Genomic DNA, 19,296 nt, shown 5'->3' on the forward strand with positions numbered 1-19,296 from the left:
GCTGAGGGTTTGTAGGGGCAACACAGGGCCCGGGGCGAGCAGAGAGCCACTCTGGAAGGATCCGGAAGCAACTCCCAGGATCCGTCTGTGCCACAGACCCAGAGTGACGGACGAGGACAAAGTCCCCAAAGCCACCCCGAGTCCTGGTGCCCCAGCCCCGTGCCCAGCTGGCCGCACGCCCAGGCCCTCAGCGGGCAGGGGCAGGAGCAGGGGCAGGTCAGGCCTGCCACTGACACACGCCAAGGAGGACAAGGGGGCCTTTGGTGACACGGCTCATGAGCATTCCCAGTGAGACGCTGTGATGGAGCAGATGTCCCAGGGAGAAGAAGCTATGGGAGGGCAGCAGGAGTCTGGATGGGACGAAGATGAGAGAGCCCAGGAGCAGTCCCTCTGGAGTGTGCCCGAAGATTCACAGGGGGAAGATGTCCCTGAGCAGTCCCAGCAGGTGGAGGATGTCGGCTCCAGCACTGGGGACAAAGCCTCGAGCCCAGTGAGTGAGGAGGAGCCCCAGCCTTGTCCCGCCGCGGGGCCTGGCTCCCCCAGCCCCGTGGGCACAGCACTGGCAGCAGAGGCAGCTCCTGCCCTGCCCAGAACCTCTGCTGCCCTGACCGGAGCTGCCGGGCAAGAGGAGCCCCCCGAGCCTGTCACTGCCCAGGAGGAAGAAAAGGCAGTGGAGGCTCCTGTGTCCAGCCAGGAGCTGCCGTCAGCAGGGACACAGAGCCCCCCATGCTGCAACCAGGCTCTGCTGGACTTGGCCCGGCACCTCAGCTGTGAGATCGTGCACCGGGCCCTGCTGGACGTCCAGGGATCTGGGTGGCAGCCGCAGGGACAGCTGGACCTGGAGCAATGCATGCTTGTGGAAACAGGGGAAGAAGCCACATGGGAAAGGGAGCAGAGCCCAGGGCTGACACCGCAGGGCCCCCTCAGCCCCTTGCCCGCCCGGCTGGGAGCCCTCAGTGAAGAGCAGCTGGAGGGGCCAGCATCATCGTCCGTCAGGGAAGAGCAAGGCAGTGATCAGGAGGCCTCAGACTGGGACATTCCCTGGGACTCCTCCAGTGACCCAGACATGTCCCAGGGAGAATACGACTCGGAAACAGAGCTGTTCCTCAAGGCAGAGTACAGAGTCCGAGAGCTGACCCCGTGGGTGCAGAACATCACCTTCAGGACTGGGGACAATCGCTTGAGCCCAGTGATGGAGGAGGAGAAGCTCCAGCCTTGTTCCCCAGAGGGACCCTGCTCCCCCAGCCCCATGGGCACAGCGGCAGCAGCAGAGGCAGCACCTGCCCTGCACAGAACCTCTGCTGTCCCCAGCAATCCCCCAGAGGCCGAGCCGGCAGCTGCTGCCCTGGCCGGAGCTGCTGGGCAGGAGGAGCCCCCCGAGCCTGTCGCTGCCTGGGAGGAGGAAAAGGCAGAAGACTCTCCTGTCCCCAGCGAGGAGCTGTCATCCCTGGGGACACTGAGCCCACTCAGTATCCCCGACAACAGCCAGGACAGCTGGCCTGCCTTTCTCTGCAGGGAGCACAGCAGCTCTAGGCAGCTCCTGAGCCAGGCCCGGGTGCAGCAGCTGGAGGAACAGGATGCTCTAGAAGAGGCTCCAGCCCAAAGGGAGCAGAGCCCTGTGCCTGGGAAATCCCACATGGAGCAACAGCTTTACCAGCAGGAAGGTGTGCAGGAGGCAGAGCTGTCCCTGGGAGAAAGAAATAACTCCCAAGGAGGGTCCCAGAGAAGAGAGTGTGCAGAGCAGGAGCTGTCCCTGGAAGTGTCAGACTGGGAAGAGCTCATGGAGAAAGAAATTTCCCATGGAGAAGTCAACAACTCCCAGGAACACTCAGAGTGGGAGGAATACTTGGAGAAAGAGCTGTTCCAAGAACACTCTGACTGGGAACAAAACAACAAGCAGGAGCTGTCCCAGGGAAATGTCAACAGCTGGGAAGAAGTTTCCAGCTGGGAAGAACACATTGGCCAAGGCCTTTCCCAAGAGGAACCATCCCTTGGCCAAGATGTGCCCCAAGGAAACAACCACAGACACTCTGTACACTCCGGCTGGGAAGACAACAGTGACCCAGAGCTGGCGCAGGACTCCTGGAAAGTCGGGTCCAACTCTGACATGTGGATGAAGACCTTGGCCCCAGAGGAAGACACATGGGACGAGGTGAGCATCCTGGAGCTGCCCCCGGAAGAAGACAAGGAGCAGAAATGGAGAGTTTTTGCAGCAGACGGGCTCTCGGTGCCTCTTCCTCGTGAGGCCTGGGTTGAGGAGCAGGAACCGGAGCTGCACAGCCCAGGGCTGCTCTGTGCCTCACCTGCCAGCCTGGAAAGCCAAGGCTCTATGGGACACGCGGCTTCTCCCATCCAGGCCTTCCATGGGCAGCTGGCTCCCCTTAGAAAACGTCCCTCCCGCTTCAGGCGGGCACTGCGGGCACTGTGGGGACTGATCCGCTGTCCCTGCCTGGCGGCACCGCCCGAGGAAAGGCACGGACACGGCACCGACAGCAGCCAATGCTCCAGAGCCGCCCTCCCTGCGGGGCTGCGGCACCCACGGGACTCTGAACAACAGCAGCAGAGAACCAACAGGAACAGGAACAGGAGAGTGGAGAAGACAGAGATGGCACAGAGATGATGAAGGCCACAATGATGACAAAGACCAAGATGAAGACGATGAATACAAAGAAGTTGACAAAGACAATGCAGAAGACAGAGATGAAGAAGGTGAAGACGATGACAAAGACAATGAAGACAAGAGGAAGAAGAATAATTTAAAGATACATAGAAGAATAAGAGTAGTGATAGGAATAAGAATTTAGGACTACATAGAAGAAGAAGAAGAATAGGAATAAGAATTATAATATCCATAGAAAAAGAGGAATAAGAATTTAAAAGCTATAGAAGAATAGCACTAAGGATAAGAATTTTAGAATACATAGAAGAAGAGAATTAATAATAAGTAGGATGTGAAAATACATAGAAGGAAAAAAAGAAGTAGAATAGTGAGAATAAGAAGAATAAGAAGAATTATTTAGAATTCAATAAATGAAGACAAAATTTAGTAAATAAGAAAAATTACCAAATAATTTCTGTTTTCCAATCAAATTTGTGATGCACTAGAGCAGAGTCTCCAGATTTCCTTCCTCCTCTCTCCGAACCATTGATGGATTTTCCACTTCAGTCCCAGGGAATGCCCTGGGAGCAGAGACTGCTCAGGCCCAGTGCCCGTGGATCCCCATGGGCTGTGAGTGGATCTTTGCATCCCCTGTGGATCCCCATGCTCTGTAGGGGCTCAGCTGCTTCACCATGGTGATCACCACAGCCTGTAGAGGAATCTCAGCTCCAGCACCTGGAGCTCCTCCTGCCCCTCCTTCTCCACTGACCATGGTGTCTCCACATTGTTTCCCTCACATGTTCTCACCTCCTCCTCTTCTCTGGCTAGGAAAAAACTGTGCGTGCCCCACTTTGTATTGATTTTCTTCTTCAATACCTTACAACAGAGGGGTTCCCCACCAGTCTCGTTGGCCCAGCCTTGGCCAGCAGCTTCTCCATCTCCAGAGCCACCAGGGATTGGCTCTGCCAGCCATGGTGGGAGCTTCCAGCAGCTTCTTACAGCTGCCACTGCTGTGGGGCCCCCACTATCAAAAACCAGGCCCTGCAAAACCATCACAGTTCTTTAGAAGCAGAAGCATTAATTTACTTGTTTGCTATAAATGGATAAATTAAAACTGTTTTGTGTCTACGCCTGTGCGGAGGCCAGACACAAACCCTGGCCAAGAACAAAGTCAGGACAGACTCATTAGCACAAAAAAGATTATTTTGGAGGGGTTTATCCCAACAATTTCGGAAGATTTGGTAAAACCAGGACACACATCAGAGATCAGTCTGATTGTGGCAAAAAGAGCCAGAAAACTCCTTGTTCTAGCAAACCCATTCCCTCTCTCTCCCTGAGCCCCTTCCAGCCCCTGCAGCCAGCTGTGAACAGCCAGGTGAGAAGGAGGATGGGCAGCACACGTGTGCTGGCACTATCCAGAGCAGGAATGCTCTCCCTGGGGAAGCAGAGCCAGCTGAGCTCAGGTTAAAGCAATCCCCAGGCTGCTGCAACCAGACAAAAATCCTTCCTAATTGGCTTCCTGGCAACCCCAGCCCCAGCAGACCTCGGCTGCAGCAGCAACTGTGACCCCAAACGCCCTGGAATTCCCAAAGCATTTCTGCATCTGTTAAATTTCAGTTCTGGTTTCCCATCAATAACTCTTTGCTATGAAAGGAATTTCTACACAGAGTGGAGAAGTGAATTTGCTACACAAAAGCTGTGATTTCCTTCAAATAACACTGCAAACAAAAGCTCTGGTCTGTTGTTATCAATGAAATTGGTATCACCTGTACTGTGACAGTGTCATAGAATCATGGAATGTTTGGGTTGGAAGGAACTTCGAAGTTCATCTCATTCCTACCCTGCCATGGCAGGGACACCTTCCACTGTGCCAGGCTGCTCCAGCCCCAGTGTCCAACCTGGCCTTGGGCACTGCCAGGGATCCAGGGGCAGCCCCAGCTGCTCTGGCAATTCCATCCCAGCCCCTGCCCACCCTCACAGGGAACAATTCCTCATTTCCAAGCTCCCATCCAGCCCTGCCCTCTGGCACTGGCAGCCATTCCCTGTGTGCTGTCCCTGCATGCCCTGGAAATTGTCTCTCTCCAGCTTTCCTGGGGCTCCTGCAGGCCCTGCAAGGCCACCCTGAGCTCAGCCCAAAGCTTCTCCTGTGCAGGTGAACAATGCCAGCTGTGCCAGCCTTTGCTGCCAGCAGAGCTGCTCCATCCCTCTGCTCATCCTGGAGCCTCCTCTGGGCTCTCTGCAGCAGCTCCAGCTCCTCCTGGGCTGGGACAGGCCTGGGGCAGCTCTCAGGTGGGCTCTCACCTGAGCAGGGCAGAATTGCCAAAAAAAATCTCTTTCAAAAACCACACAAAATCTGAACTTGATGCAACCTGTGAACACCACTTTGCTTTCTTGGTGTTGCAATTCCTGAGGCCAGAGCAGAGAATTGCAAGAAAGAGAGTAAAAAGAGGAAAATTAACTGGTTCCAGCCTCCAAGACAAGCACGACTGTGCTCAGTAAACATTTCAGGCAAATAAGGGAATGGAAGCAAACCAAATAGTGCAGCAACATGAGCTTTTCTTCCCTCAGTAAGTGATTCCTAGAGCTTTTCTGCCAAGCCCATGGGCTCCTCAGCAACGTAGTGTGGTTCTCCTTGCTCATTCATGTGGACAAGCAATGATTACTGACAACTAACATCTCTCTTGATGAAGGCAATTAAGTGCTGTGAAGAACCCAAATGCCTGCTAAAAAAAATAAAAAATAAAAAAAAAAGGAGGGAAGAAGGAAAGAAAAGAGCCACTGGCTAAGCTGGGATGCACATCACTGAGGCATTTTGTAATTGGAAAGCTACCTGGGCTTTGCTTTCTGACTTATTCAACAAAACCCTATTAAATGAGGCTCCAGGTGAAGTACAGCAGTGATTAATGCCACATCCCACTGTGACAAGGCACAGTGCTGCAGGGAGGTGGGGAATTACTAGGAAGCAGCCACATTCACAGCCCTAATATCCAGGTTCAAAGTAGGATTTCTCTGATACACAGGCACAGTGTTCCAAAGGAAATCAGTCTGCAGCCTGTACCTGGTGCTGCTTTACAGTTCTCTGGCACTCAGGGGAAAAGTCACAAAGCATTGTGGACTTCTGTGCTGCTCTCATCATTATGTCTTTTGAGCAGCTCTGTAATTTCAGGGCAAATGTTAGGATGCGATGTGCAGGGAGGAAGGGAGAGCAAAGGGATCCAGCTGGGCTTGAAAGAGAGGAAGAAGCAGTGGCAGCAGCCCCAGAACTCAGCCCTCTGTGCTGTGCCATGGATTGGGCTGCACTTGCAAGGTCACAGAGGCTGAAAAGTGGAGGGCACCTCAGAGGGGGCAGCAGAGGTTATGCATCCACACACACAGGAGAATGTGGCACATCCCTGAAGCCAGGGTTCTGGTGCTTCCAAGGAGTTTTTTTAATGCAGGTCCTGTGTTGGCGATGGAGAGAGATGGGGAAGACTGACTCAGTGATCAGAATCCTATTTATTGTGGGATACAAGCACTTATATACTGCTTCAGAGAGACTAGTAATGTGTACTACAGTGATTAGGTTACAATCACATACACAAACTTCTGCATATAACAACACCTCTTGCAGAGATTTAACAACGTCACTTGCAGAGTTTAATGGGATTTTCTTTTCCCAGAAAACCCGTTTGATTTAATCTTCTTGCAATCTAGGTCTAATTTTCAAAGTTCCCTTTGCTTTTGCCAAGGCATCCTGTTATCAAATCTCTTATGTTGACCAGGTCCAAAGTCCCTCATCTGCCTTGTGTCCCCCAACATTCCAACAGTCCAGCACACAGGTCTGCTGGAGGTGGTTGGCCCAGCAGAGTCCCCTCCTCGACTCAAACCTGCAAGAAGCAGCAGCCCCTCCCCTAAGAACTGGCAGCTCCATAGGATCAGAGATGAAGACTATTCCCAAAAGCTCACAGATCAGCACCTGGCACTACACCCCTGGCCAAAAAGCTGTCAGATGTTATCTCTGCCCTTGATTCTGGACTCTGTTTGCTGACCATCTCTAGACCTTTGCTGTTTTGTCTTATTTGTTCAGAGCTGGACATCTCTGCAGGGGAACAATATTACCTCATCATCTTCTGGGTGAACCTCTCTCCTCCTCAGTGTGCAGCCTGGGCACCAGACAGAGGAACAAAAGGACAGAATGACAAAAGACATTTGGGCACTGGGGACATGAAGATCAGCTGCAGCAGCAGAGAATTGGGAGGAACAGTTCCACTTATGCAAAGTCAAGTGCACCAGAAGCTGCTGAACTACCTCCAACAGTGGTTCTTACAGAGCTGCATCCCAACAAAAATAATAAATTAAGAGATGACAGTTTCAAGTGAAGCCTGAGCTTTGGCAATTGTCTTACAGCTGCAATTTCCAGAATTGCCAGCAGTAAAAAGGGTTTGGGACAAGATTACAAATCATATAGAGGTTGGTGACTAAATCTGTGCTGGAATCTTCCTTCTCCTGCAGGGAACAGCTCAGCAGCTGCAGCTGAGCAAGGCTTGGCTTGGCTGGTCCTTGGGCATGTATCTCCCCCCATGGTTTGGGTGTAAGACCAGGCTAGGAGGTTTGCTGGGCTAAGGTTTGTAGCCAAAGTGTGCAATGTAGATGAAATTTTGAATTGTCATTCAAATTCTCATCAGAAATCACAGGAAGGATGCTGTGGGCACAGAGGAAGTAAAGGCATGATCTTACTGAAAACAGAGCACTAGCACTGCCTCAAAGCTCCAGTGGACACATCTGGGATGGGTTCAATTCATAAGAATATTTAACAGAAAAAATAACCTCTGTGTTCTTCAAAACAGCAAAAACACTCCTGCTGATGGGCTCTGCCCTTGGAAGGAAATTCAGCTGACTCTGTGTGTGCCCAGCAGTGTGAGGACACTGGGATGATATTGCTGGCAGGGAAAACCAGTGTCCTGTACCAGAAACACTGCAGAAGGCACAGGCTGCCCAGTTCCACAGAGCCACTGCTCTCTCTGCAGGCTGAACCTGCCCAGAAAACAGCTGCACCCTCTGCATGTGGTGACACAAGTATGAAATGCTGCTCTAGGGGGGTATCTTCACAAAGCAGATTTAGGTACACCCAGAAAAGCATGGTCAGTTGTCATGGTTTGACCCTGGCACAATGCCAGGGCCCCCATGAAGGGTATATTTTCAAAATGGTGGCTGTGAGATGTGACCCGGGAACAGAACAAAGCAGGCTCTCATTCGGGGATGGAGGAAAAAAACATAACACTTTATTTATTACAAATCTAGAAAGGAACACATACTAAACTAAGAATGAAAACCTTCCAGATACCTTCCTCCTCCCCCTCCCTTTTCTCCAGAGATCCACCACCCCTCAAATTATCAACCCTCAAATCCATCAGGGAGAGAGGAGTCCCCCCTTGCCTCATGGGCCTCCCCCGGAAGCACAATTAAAACCTCCTGTGCTTCCGTGTCACCCATGGCCCCACCCAAAGAACATCGGCCCTCGTGACTTCTCCCCCCCCCATGTCCAGTGCTCTCACCACTGGACACGGGCCAGGACTGCCTTTAGGGCTCCCCGTTTAAAGATGCTCCACCCACTTCCAGAAGCAGCAGTCTCTCAACTCTTGGGACACCAGTCCCCCCCAAATTTCACCCCCTGGGGCCGAGGGGCCTCATGAACAGAGATCTTCCTCTCCGTGGAGACAGAGGGCATCCCACACCCCCTTCAGCCGTCTCTGTTCACGCTGCTGCTTCACTCTTGACTCCCGGGTGTTGCCTCCCCCTAAATACAGTCTCTGGGTCACAGGGAAAAAAACACGGGTCTGTCCATGGCTATACAAGAAAGAGTCCAGCCCAAGGCCACTCCATCATCTCTTCCACTCAGGATTCTTCTCTCTTCCAGCTTTCCTCACGCTTGCCCATCTCTCATCTCTCTCTCACCTCATCCTGATTCAGGAGGATTCAGTATTTGTAAGGTTTCTATTAGTCTACAAAGGGGTTAAAATCTTCAACTCTGCCTGCCCAAGGACTCCCACATCTGCCGGGCACCTTCTCTCGACGCATCCCCCGCTTCTGGCCGGCTGAGTTGCCAGCACAACTTCTGTCTCTCTCTCCGGGGGGGGCTGCCCAGACATCTCAATTCTCATCAACCCCTGCATGTTCTCCTCCACCTCTGCACCTTTTGGGGCTCCCGGCCTCCTCCCCATCATGGCCTCCCCTGCCCCACCCAGGCGCAGCTGGGCAGGGGAGAGGTCCAGACTCTACTCACCAACGCCGGATTCCCAAAGAGGAAGTTCTCTGGGAATCTCCTGCTTTTAACCCCCGCGTGTTCTCAGAGGCGTATCCAGATCCTCAGTGGCCATATCACATGCCAATTTTGAATTTGGCCACTGATTGGCCCGACTTAGACCTTTCCAAAAACACATTTCCGGGCCAAACCACGACATCAGTGCAACAGGAAAAGGGACAGGCAGCAGTGTCCCCATGTCAGGCTGCTCAGGCACCATCTTCTCTGTCAAGGTCTCAAGCTCTGGGGGTTCCTGAAACACATTCATGGAAAACAAGCTGAGAAATGAACCAGAGACTGGGCAAATGTCAGTAAAGTATCAGTGATGGAAACACAGTATCATCAGGATGGGAAGAGCCCTTCAGGATCATCCAGTGCCACCCCAGCCCCACCAGCATCACCCCAAAATGACATCCCCAGGGCCACATCCAGACTCCTCCTGAGCACTCCTACAGACAGTGACTCCAAACCTCCCTGGGCAGCTCAGCCCAAGGCCTGACCACTCTGCCAGAGAAATTTTCTTTCCCAGTTGCCAACCTGAGCCTCCCCTGGTGCCATTTGAGGCCATTTCCTCTCCTCCTTTCCCTTGGGACACGGCAGCAGAGCCTGACCCCCCCGGCTGTCCCCTCCTGGCAGGGACTTGTGCAGAGCCACAACGTCCCCCCTGAGCCTCCTCCAATCTGAACCCCCTCCAGTATGAGCCTCTTTCCAGCTCCCTCAGCTGCTCCTGGGGATAGATAGATGCTTTTCTCTATTCCTGCTTATCCAGATGTTTCTCCAGATGTTCATACAGGTTTGCAAGCGCTGAGGTCACCTCCAGCTACTTGATCAAGGACACACCCCAGTACTGCTTGATTATTTGGCATGCAGTCTGTAAATTCACATCCTGGTTTGGCTTAGCTTTTTATTTGAGACCCAAAAATGGGGGGGAAAAAAGGCAAAATCAGCATGAAAAGACAAAGCTGAGTCAGAAAATGGATGTCCATTTCAGTCAGAAATTTCAGATACATGGTAGTGTATTGATATATTTACTGGCAGGGTGGGCAGGCCCTGGCACAGGGTGCCCAGAGCAGCTGTGGCTGCCCCTGGATCCCTGGCAGTGCCCAAGGCCAGGTTGGACACTGGGGCTTGGAGCAGCCTGGCACAGTGGAAGGTGTCCCTGCCATGGCAGAGGTATTGAATGGCTTTAAGGTCCTTTCCAACCCAAACTATCCTGGGATTCTGTGATTCATAATAATTTTCAATTCAATTTAATAAAAAAAAACCAAAAAAACCAAAAACAAAACAAACCCAAACCAACAAACAGTTCCTGCCTAGAAGATGGGGATTGATGTCCAAATTTAATTCACGGATTAATCATTCCCTCCTTACCTATTCATGACAATTGAGGAACTGCTGCTGCCAAATTCAGAACAAACTGCACCTCCAGGAGTTCAGATTGGTTTGCTTGTGGGGTTCTGAGCAAAGAGGGTAAATGTTTCACTAAAAGATGTGCTAAATTCCTGACAAATTGGAGTCTTCACTAACCTCAGTTCTCGTAGTTTCTGAGGATATTAGTGCCAGTTAGGTATCCAGGCAAATTCTTTCAGAACAAAGTGCTGTTCCTTAGTTAGACTGAGCCTGTGGTGTACAGCAGCAGCAGAGGCTTATATAAGTTTATATAGCTTCGATCTGGCATGCTGGGCCATATGGTCCTATCCTTTTACAAAGGGAGGTCTTCACTACATGAAGTTCTGTCTCAAAACTGCTGGCACGTGTTTTGCAGATTTCTCTGCAGCAGCTGATGTTAAAATGCCCACCTTTAGTGCTCTGGGAAATAAGAACGGGTGTGGTGGGGAGTGTTCATTGTACCTAATTACAGGCACCCAGCATTGCTGCTTCGACTTCTCAGGCTAGTCTGGAATTCCTGGAGAAAGACAAGATTCTCTCAGGTGATCCAGAGTGATTAAGTCAGGGTTTGACTTGGAATTGTTCCCTGAAATAATCTTTCTCGCTTTACAAAAGACAACCAACTTCCAAAACTAATCCCTTTTGCTAGTCTGATTTTGTCTTCATGCTCCAGGAAACACTGAGAGTGTAGCAATATCCTGCTGCTCATAGCTGGGCATGGAAATGTTTAATTTTCCTTTGAGAAATGTGATCGTGTTCAGGTCTCATTGTACAGCAGAGCAAACCCAGGTTTCTTCAACTATTTTGGGGAAGAAAAAAGTGTGTCCTGTGGCGTGCAGAATAACGAGGGTTGACTTTCTCCACTGTATGTGCTCTAGGGCAGATATGAGAATTCCCTTTTTCTGGGATATTTTGGAAGGAGGAGTGCATCTTGCTCGTGGTGTCCTCCCTTTTACCTCCTTTCTATCCCCAGCTCCCTTTCCGGACCGGAGATACGTAGGCTGACGAACACGTGTGATTGCTGAAAGCACTGCATGCCTGAAAATGTCTCAGTTTTTCACACATTTGACAAAAATCCACTTCCAAAACCTGAAATATTCCAACCTGCTCAATTCTGACATCAATATTTAAATATTCAATGCAGAATGTCCCACTTTTCAGAGGTAGAGAACAACCCAAAATTCAGGCTAAGCAAAGTACCAAATATTCTTTATTTGGGCACATCTAGAAAACTGAAGCCTGAGAGTTCACTTGATTGTCTTGAAGGGGAAAAAAAGAATATTTGAGTGCTTTTAAATACAAGCAATCACCAGGTGTGGCAAACTACTGTAGGGCCTAATTGCTAAATAACAGGTCTCTTAGTTTATAAAAACAGCTTTAAAAGATAAAGATTGTTTCTATTCTGTTCACATTAAGATATTTTATGGTTCTACATCTCAAGACATTTAAAACAGCTTTTATTATGCCAGTAGAGCGTTAATGCCATTAGTTTCATCTATTTCTACTTGTTATTCAGCCCTCCCCCAGCTTAAACCCCTGTGAGTGGGAAAATGTATGAGGCATTATATATGAAATGTCTAATAACTGTGTCTACAGAGAGGGAGACAATAAATAGCATTTTGATGGAGAGTAAAAGAATATTTTGAAGAGACAGGCTTATGAAATGAGTGGGAGTGGAGACTCACGATCATATTTGATTCTTCTGAGGTTATGACTGCATTAATTTTTTACTTTTAAAGAGGCAGGAATGGTGCTGCAGGCTGTAAGTGAATTAACCTCTGTAATCACTTCCCTAATGGAAAGTGCTGAGCAAGGTTACTGCAATTTTGATCGCTAGAATGGAACTAGTAAAGGTGTTAACAGGTCATCTGTCTGTCACTTAAAATGAGCAGAATAATCAAAATTGATAAGGCTAAAATGAGGCCACATCATTACATTATTTTCCCACCAAGAGTAGGCAGAAGCTGTTCTGATTCATGAGTAGGAAAAATAAAAAACATCTCCCCACCTCATATCCAATTTGTAGATTTATTGAGAAGTCAAAACTGTTCCTGGTAGTGAACTGATAAACAATAATCTTCCATGAATCCTGATTAAAAGGTGAACCAATTCATTTTCCTTAATGGGATTCTGCTTTACAACAAAACCACAGCTGGTTTATTTCAAAAGAAGTGAGCACAGAGCCTGAACAACCCTGGGAGCAGAAGGAGATTCTGACTGCCACACATATTTTTAATCCCAGATCTCCTTCAAGGAACTAGAAAAGGAAAATGTACCGATACAAGGAAATTTAAAGTTTCTCAAATGTGATTATTTGTATCCCCAGACCTACTGCACTCTTACAAGACGGGTAATGAAGCTTCTGGGGAACACTTGCCCATTAAGAATATCATTATATTGAAATATAAGTTCCAAACCATGAGGAACTGGACCTGTTTTCTCACAAAAACATTGAATTTTAAGACTTTTTGTGGCCTAGGATGTGAAATTTAAATCACACCCTGATTTTCATTTCTATGTAGCAGTATTTTTTCTTGTGCGTGAATAGAATCATGGAATCACAGAATTATTTGGGTTGGAAGGGACTTTAAAGATAATTTCTTTTCAATCCCCCTGCCTTGGGCAGGGACACCCAGGTCACTCCATTGGCATTATCTGTACAATCTGATGCCACTTGGTCCCTTATCTCTTATCTAACTTGTCTCAAGACACTTCTGCACAAAACAAACATGTGGGTAGCTGTAAACTCAGGTGTCTATATGTGCTGCTTCTGATGATGAACACAATTAAACCAGAAAGTATTTAAAATGCAAAATTATTTGCTCCTAAAGACAGGGGCATCCACTGGTGCAGCACTTCTTAAATAGAAAAAAACCCCAAACAAGCGGAATGGAAAACAACATAAAATTAGGGTCAAGGCAACTTTTAATTGCCTGGGATAAAACGTCATTATGACTTCAGTAGTGGAGTTTTTAAGTTATTGATCAGGAATGACACTGGGAGTGCAGATTGTGGATGTGGCCATGTACTCCCATCAGAGTCATGGCACATTCCTGCTTTCACTGTGCTTTTTTAGGATAAAGATGTTCCATCTGCAGCAGGGCCAGGGAGAGTCACACACTCCACTGATGAAGATTAATAGCTGCAGTATTTTATTCATTGCTGCAGCATGAACATTTCTTATTGTGGCTTGGAAATACCTCCAGGTCCATTTCCTTGGTCTGTAAACTGTTTTTTACTCAGCTCCTGTTCAGCTGGAGCTGGCTTCAGGGCCTGGAAACAACCAGCACAGTTGGCATTTCCTCTCCTTTACAATGTGTTCCCGCAGAAGAAACATTTCCTCTGTGCCTGGAATTTTACAGAACTGCCGTGGTGAGGGTTGTAACTACTGTTTTGCTTCATCTCTGGGAGAAATACAACCTTTCTGATACGTGCTTATTAGCTTCATTACACAAATAATATTTCTTGTGTGCTCAGGAGATAAAACTTTGACAGCTGAGTCACGGAGACTGAGCACGCCGCCGTATTCTGCTTTTTGTGACAGGCAGCCCTGGGAGAAAACAATGCCTTTGGTGACAGGTTCTTGCTAACGTTGGGACAGAGAATTCCTAACACATGTTTTATTCAGGCAAGCCATTAAGTTTGATAGTAAATAATTGGCCATTTCTTCTCTGGTGGAGCAGCCATCAGCGCACACTCAGCTCAGAAGGGAAAGTGATTTACATGCTGTGAATTAGAATTTGGTGCAACACAGAACTGTGGCAGGACTATGCAAAACAGCACTTAATTCCCCTAAAACTGACTTTCTAACACCAATGGTCACCCTGACCAGGATGTCTGTCCCTTGGAGCTGCTGAAGTCACACAAAGAAGCAGAGGACGGGGTCAAGCCAAGTGATTCATCTCAGCAAGTTCTTTCAGACAAATAAATTTTGGAGAATAATGCACTAATTCCCACCTCCCAGCAAGCACTCGTGAGTCATGTGTTGAAATAGAAAAACCCAAATAATCAAACCTAGATTAGTAGGTCACTGGAGTAATTTCTAGCATTTATAAATTATGTAGGATTATGTCATGGATTTCTGATTTTGTTCTCACCAGGTGAGAACTTAGAAAACCACAAGATAAGAATCCTTTCCATCATGTGCACTTAAGTGTACAAAAGCACAGTTGAAGAATCTGACTATGAGGACATGAGAAAAGTAGCCAAATTGCAAGAAGTGTTGATGTTGCTTGGCATGGATTTGTTTCAAAAGCTTTGGTGCAAAAATCATCTTTAAGTTATTGACAACCCTTGTTTTAATGGCTCTTCACACCTCCAGGTAAAACTACATTTAAAGATCATAAGAATCCTGGAGTCATGGATCATGGAATCAGGAGATCACAGAGTGGTTTGGGTTGGAAGGCACCTTAGAGATCATCCAGTGCCACCCCTGCCATGGCAGGGACACCTCCCACTGTGCCAGGCTGCTCCAGCCCCAGTGTCCAACCTGACCTTGGGCACTGCCAGGGATCCAGGGGCAGCCACAGCTGCTCTGGGCACCCTGTGCCAGGGCCTGCCCACCCTCACAGGAAACAATTTCTTTCTAATACCCATCTAACACTTTTCTCTGTCAGTTTGATGCCGTTCCCTGTGTCCTGTCCCTCCACCCTTTGTAAATTGTGTCTCTCCATCTTTCCTGCCAGCTCCATTTCCCCCAGCTCTCTAGACATGTCACAGAACAAATATTAGCACCAAAATCACAACGTGGCCACAATTTCTTTCACCACATCTATTAATGCACCTCATGGCCATTACACTCAGTCTTTACAGATTGGTGTTCACTGGCACTACTTTAACTTCAGTGACTGATTAACCTTTCTGAAGAAAAACCTTTCTGAAGATGTAACACTCTCCCTCTAAAGTGAGATCAAATCCGTTCGACACTCCCACTCACGCTGCTCTCAAAGAGGACCAGGGAAGAGAGGACAAAATATAATTCAGAAACATTCCCAGACGTTTCTTAAACAAGGTGAGGTGACAGAAAAAGCCAAATCTTTCAAAAATACTTTGCATATCACTTTTAATAACAGCTTTCTCCTCTGTGTGTGTTGTCCCCTCAGATCTCTTCTTTCCAGAGCAGGAGAGGAAACACTGGTCTCATGTCTTGCTGGATGCCCACTCAGAAGTGCTAAGGTGGGTATTAGGATCACTGTGATTAAATCCCCCAAAACAGAGGTCAGAGTAAAACAGAGGAGAACTGAGGTTGAAACAGAAATCAGGTGGAGAAGGGAACTGGGGGAGTCTCACCACAGGGGAATGCCCCATCCTCCAGGAGGAGGATCTGGGGAACACTGAACTCATAACAATTACAGCTGCCCTGAGGGTTAAAACCCAGTATCTCCTGTATTTCTGATGCGTAACTGGGAAGCTGACCGGTTGCTGTTTCTGGGAATCTTGTTGCTCCTCAGAAACCAAAGGAATGGATGCAGTGCAATATTAACCATGATTTCTTGCTTGTATAAGCATATCAAAATATAAAATATTGTAAACATGGAAGTCACAGACTGAAGAAAGTGAGCAAAGTAAGTCAACAGGTCAATATCACCTGGAGTGGCATATCAATCTTTAATACAATTCATGTCTGAGAGCACAGCATCCCATTCCCATCCCCATCACCCTACCACAACCTCATGTTTCCATCCCCACCATAATTAGCATTTCTGTTGTAAACTGTCATTTAGAGTCATCAAGAATCCCAGAGTCATCAGGAATGGAAGAGCCCTCCAGGGTCACCCCAGCATCACCATCATCACCTCAAACTATGTCCCCAAGGCCACATCCAGACACTTCCAGAGATGGCAGCCAGCATTCCTCTGCCCTGGAGATCTTCTTCCTCCTCCTCTCCATGCTCCTTCCCCTCTGTTCACAACAGGCAGGACCAAAAGCCCTTATTTCCCTCCTGGCTCCCAGCAGCAGCTCTGGGATGCTCTGGTGTCTGCCACCAGGGATGACACCCAGCTTGCCCAGCTTTAGGAGTGTTTGAAAGAAATTATCTCTAGAAGAAACCTTGCAAAAGCCTCCTTGATGTTTAAAATGAGATAAAGCATGAAAACAATAAATAATTCAGTTTTATGTTCATATCACTCAGAGCAGCTGTGGAACCCAGTCCCTGGAAGGGTCCAAGGCCAGGTTGGACACTGGGGCCTGGAGCAGCCTGGCACAGTGGAAGGTGTCCCTGCCATGGCAGGGGTGGCACTGGATGATCTTTAATGTCCCTTCCAACCCAAACCATTCCACGATTCTGTGATTCAATGGCATTTATCCAGTGAAGGGGAGGAAAGTACTACAAACCCAGTCTATTTCTGTATTTGTAGACATTTAGATTGGTGAGATATTTTTAATAATCCCTGAAAATGAACTTGAGCATCCACTCCCCAACAAAAAGAAGTAAAAGGAGAGTCAGCAGAAGCCTTTCCTCGGGTATTGCTCTGGGTGTTCTTGGTGTTGCCCTGACAACCAGCCAGCTCCTGGCTCTTGGGCAACTGCTGCCAATGCAACAACTTTTAGATGTCTCATTAGAACATTATTATTGTTATAAGACTCACAAAAAACCCCAAACAAACAAAAACAACAACCAAAAAAACCCCAAAACAAAAAAAAAACCAAACCAAAACAAAAAAAACCTACAGTAAGGAACACCCAGCAAGTCTGACTTTTAAAGAGCTCCTAATGACCGGGGCACAGCCTAATTCTAGAGCACTGTCAATCAGCCAAATGGGCCATAGATGCTTTGATTCCTTGGTGGTGTAGCTGCCTAGAGAGATGCTGGGATGTGAAGCCCCCATCTGGACTTCTGAGCCTGGGATATCTCCTTCTCCTCTGGAGCTAATCCTCTTTATTTTCTGAGGATATAGGGTAATATTCCTGCTACAGATCCCAGTGGCTACATTTACTTCTTTTACAGAGCTTTAAAAATCCATTGGGATCTAAAGTCTTGAACAAAACAATCCCACCCCAAGAATCCAGAAGGGATTTTCTAAACTATGAGACATGACCCAAAATGAAAGCCTAGATTGTTCCAAAGTACTGAAACACTGAAATTCAGTTTTCACCCTTTCTTTTTCCCATCAAAAAGCTTTTCCTTTAAATTAGAAGTCTGGTCATTGTTGTCTGCTGGCCATCTATGAGAGCACAGTTACTTTGAGGGTTTACCACAAGTGGAAATGTTTCCAGAAAAAAAACCATAAAAATCTAGATCCAGCCAGCAAACAGCCCAAGCAATGCTGCTTGTGTTCCTTTGACTGTCACCCAGGCATCCCTGCTGTGTCCCCTTCCCCACCCATGAAAAAGTGTGAGCCAATAATCCAAGGCACCTCAAACTTTCTCTGTTGTGGACCTGCAGACATTCCATTTTTCCCTCTATTTTAGAGAATTGCACATTTATACTTCAGCACCAGAGCAGATCCTGTGGCCAGCAGGAGCAAGGAGGTCACTCTGTCCCTGTCCCTGCACTGGTGGGGTCACACCTGGAGTGCTGTGCCCAGCTCTGGCCCCTCAGTTTGGGAAGGACCTTGGGACACTGAGCACACCCAGAGGGGCCAGCGAGGCTGGAGAGGGGCTGGGAACACAAACCCTGAGAGGAGCCCTGAGGGAGCTGGGGGTGCTCCCCTGGAGAAAAGGAGACTCAGGGGTGCCCTCCTCACCCTGCCCAGCTCCTGGAAGGTGCCTGTGCTCAGCTGGGGCTGGGCTCTGTCTGCAGCAGCACTGACACAGCCAGAGCTCACAGCCTGCACTGCACCCAGGGAATACAGGCTGCAGATCAGGAAAGAGTTTATTCCAGAAAAGGTTGGAAAGTTCTGGAATGGCTGCCCAGGGAGGTGGTGCAGTCCCCATCCCTGGGGGTGTTTAACAAAGCCTGGATGTGGCACTGGGGGCCAGGGTTCAGTTGAGCTCTTGGGGCTGGCTTGGACTTGATGGTCTTGAAGATCTCTTCCAGCCCGGTCATTCTGGGAATTCTGTGAATTTTGGCTTTCTGTGTGCTTCTGCCCAGATCTGTCCAACTTTTTGTGAAGGCACAGGCCCTCCATCAGTGTAACCCCTTCCCAGAGGCTGATTTATAATGTGCAGGATGGACTCTGGGCCAGGAGGAGCAGACAGGAATCAGCTGTGACAGGATGGCTCCTGCTCGCACGCAATCCTCCTCAGACTTTTGGCACAGCCAGCAAGCGGCTGCCTTTACATCTGTGCAAGTTTTAAACTGCAGGTATCGGAATGAAAAAGGTTTCTTTTCCCTCTCCCCCTCTCCCAAGTCCCCCTGTTAGCTCAGCCTGTGCTCGTTAGCATGCAGGCAGATATTGGCCTGTCATTCTTTTTGCTCCTATTTGTATTCCTCACGTTATTAACAGCTGCACTGTTTATCAAATAGAAGCTTCCATGGATCATGCAACAGAAAAGACAGATAAAATGATCATTTAATTGTAACTTTGAAGCTTGATTGTTACACACTTGATTTAGAACCTAATGGGTTTATTAAAACTGCAGATAAGCAAGGCTGAAGGAGCTGGGGCTGCTCAGCCTGGAGAAGAGCTCCAGTGAGTGGGGCCCCAGCCCTGCCTGTCCCTGTGTCTGTCTCTGGCTGTCCCTGTGTCTGTCCCTGTGTCTGTCCCTGTGGCTGTCCCTGTGTCTGTCCCTGTGCAGAGGTCAGAGCAGGCCCAGGCTCTGCTCCAGGCCCAGCAATGGCCCCAGAGCCACGGGCAGGGCCTGAGCCCAGCAATTCCCCTCCCAGGAGGCACAACTTCTGCCCTGGGCAGTGCCCAGCCCTGAGCAGAGCCCAGAGGGGCTCTGGGGGCTCCTCCCTGGGGACATTCCAGAGCCATCTGGACACAGCCCTGTGCCCTGTGCTCTGGGATGGCCCTGCTGGAGCAGGGAGGTGGCACCAGGGACCCTCTGGGTCCTTTCCAGCCTGACCCATCCTGGGATTCTGTGAAGACCAAAAACTCATTCTTTTCAATTCGAAGCAAGCCTTACAAAAACTGTCCTTTGTGAC

General features: G+C 48.7%; 1 long non-coding RNA gene across 1 annotated transcript; it reads left to right on the forward strand.

The window, feature by feature from the left end:
• The first annotated feature begins 4,496 nt into the window (after positions 1-4,496).
• On the forward strand, positions 4,497-6,953 carry LOC135295166 (uncharacterized). The gene is made up of 2 exons (XR_010357190.1): positions 4,497-5,166; positions 6,666-6,953. It is a non-coding gene; the product is annotated as an uncharacterized LOC135295166 (long non-coding RNA).
• The last annotated feature ends 12,343 nt before the right edge of the window (positions 6,954-19,296 follow it).

This window comes from Passer domesticus, chromosome 2, assembly GCF_036417665.1.
Source record: "Passer domesticus isolate bPasDom1 chromosome 2, bPasDom1.hap1, whole genome shotgun sequence".
Taxonomy (NCBI): Eukaryota; Metazoa; Chordata; class Aves; order Passeriformes; family Passeridae; genus Passer; species Passer domesticus.